Source organism: Sceloporus undulatus, chromosome 11, assembly GCF_019175285.1.
Source record: "Sceloporus undulatus isolate JIND9_A2432 ecotype Alabama chromosome 11, SceUnd_v1.1, whole genome shotgun sequence".
In the NCBI taxonomy this organism is placed as follows: domain Eukaryota; kingdom Metazoa; phylum Chordata; class Lepidosauria; order Squamata; family Phrynosomatidae; genus Sceloporus; species Sceloporus undulatus.
Window position 1 is genome coordinate 8,001,861 of NC_056532.1, and position 1,323 is coordinate 8,003,183.

General features: G+C 38.4%; 1 protein-coding gene across 1 annotated transcript in view; it reads right to left on the bottom strand.

The window, feature by feature from the left end:
* SHPK (sedoheptulokinase) overlaps positions 1-503 on the bottom strand; it is a 938,822-nt gene extending 938,319 nt beyond the window's left edge. Inside the window, exon 1 of the mRNA XM_042442368.1 lies at positions 320-503. The gene's annotated coding sequence lies outside the window, so the exon portion shown is untranslated. The remainder of the gene's footprint in view (positions 1-319) is intronic.
* Between the last annotated feature and the right edge of the window lie 820 nt (positions 504-1,323).

Below are 1,323 nucleotides of genomic sequence, written 5' to 3' on the forward strand. Positions count from 1 at the left end.
GAAATGAAAGCTCAGAAAGAGTGAACTTTGAAACAATTGTTGTTCTTAGGCCCTCCTCCTCCTCTGTGCGCCACACCCAAGATGGCGGCTTCGCCCTCCCGCCGCCACAATGGCGGCCTATCGTTCGACAAGGGCAAGGAGTGGCCGAGCGTGGCCGCCATCTTGGGTGGGTCGCCTTCCCCTCAGGCCAGGGCCCACCTTTTTCGCCCTTTTCCGGCGACATTTGACGGCTGTGTGTGAAATTATACATTAACTAAGTTAGACTTAAACAACAGGAGGCCTGTTTTCGCAAAAGGAGGAGGAGGGAAATAAAAATTACCTCAGAAACGGCCCAGATCCTGCCACACCCAAGATGGCCTCCCCAGGAAGCAGAGCTTTATCTACGCCGGCGTCGCCTCAGAGGCCTCGAAAGGCCTAGGCCCGGAGCCTAAAACGAAGAACGACGTTGGAAGGAACGACTTGGGACGGAGGGAACGTCGCTGCTCCGCTCCCCTCAGGCTCCAGGGACATCTATTCCCTCACAAAACGTCCAGGTGGGACGGTTTAGACCGAAAAAACTCCAACTCCCAAGGTGCACCGCGGCATGGGGCGCCCGCTTTCGGCTTTCGGGCTGCCGCGGGGCATCATGGGACTTGTGGTTCCCGTAGGGTTCCCCTTTTCAAATCTAGGGTTTAGTATAGAAATATAAAGGGGAGAAGAAGGCCTATACTTATTTTAACATCCAAAATAATAAATTTGGAGTGCTGTCAGATTACAGGAGTTATAGAAATGCCAGCTATGACAAAATAGAAACTATATATAAACTATCTATCTATATAAATAAATAGGTAGAATATATATTATATAATCTATCTATCTATCTATCTATCTATGTTATTTTTATTTATAGTTATACATATAAATTATTTCCCTTATTTCTATACATGTGTGTTATTTATATATTTCTATATATAATTATATATATATGGATATTAAACACACACACACAAACACATATATATATATATACACACACAAAATAAATAGGTAGAATATATATATATTTCTATATATGTGTGTGTTATTTATATATTTATGATTTATTATATAATATATATACACACACACACTATTTATCTATCTATATAAATAAATAGGTATAATATATATTTCTACATATGTGTTATTTATATATTTCTATATATATTTATGATTTATTATATATACACACACAATTTACCTATATAAATAGGTAGATTATATGTTTTCTATATCTAGATAGATATAGTTTTACATATATATGTGTGTGTGTGTGGTATTTATATACATATAAAAATATATACA